Below are 575 nucleotides of genomic sequence, written 5' to 3'. Positions count from 1 at the left end.
TAGATAGTAAAAGGGTAATAGGCCTACCAGCACTGGGATCAGCGGAGCCGCGAGGCCTCCTGAACCCAGGATCAGTGGAGCCGCGAGGCCTCCTGGCACCGGGATCAGCAGAGCTGCAAAGCCTCCTGGGACTGGTATCAGCAGAACCTTGAGGGCTCCCGGCACTGGGATCAGCGGATTCACGAGGCCTCCTGGCACCGGGATCAGTGGAGCAGCGAGGCCTCACTGCCCCTGTGTCAAGCGGAGCCGCGAGGCCTCCTGGCCCCTGGAGCAGTGTTTCAGGGGGCAGCGCCCAACCCCCCTGATCCCCCTGCGGCTCTGGGTGTGACAGGGGGTGGAGCCACAACCTCCCTATCTGCCCTGCTCTGTGCATGACAGAGGGGAGCTCCCCAACTCCCTGATGGGCCCTGCTCTGTGCGTGCCAGGGGGTGGCACCGCAACCTCCCCATTGACCCTGCCTTGAGTGTGACAGGGGACGGTGCCCCAACCCCCCAATCAGCCCTACCCTGAGCGTGACTGAGGGTGGCATCGCAACCTCCCAATCTGCCCTGCTCTGTGCATGACAGGGGAAGGTG

At 64.7% G+C, this 575-nt stretch overlaps 1 protein-coding gene across 1 annotated transcript in view; it reads right to left on the bottom strand.

Moving 5' to 3' along the window:
• Positions 1–575, bottom strand: part of TRDMT1 (tRNA aspartic acid methyltransferase 1) — a 37,062-nt gene that overhangs the window by 13,323 nt on the left and 23,164 nt on the right. The gene's annotated exons all lie outside the window — the stretch shown is intronic.

Source organism: Myotis davidii, unplaced genomic scaffold (genome assembly GCF_000327345.1).
Source record: "Myotis davidii unplaced genomic scaffold, ASM32734v1 scaffold980, whole genome shotgun sequence".
NCBI classification, from domain to species: domain Eukaryota; kingdom Metazoa; phylum Chordata; class Mammalia; order Chiroptera; family Vespertilionidae; genus Myotis; species Myotis davidii.
Note: the sequence above shows the minus strand (reverse complement) of the source record. Positions and strands in the feature narration are given on the sequence as shown.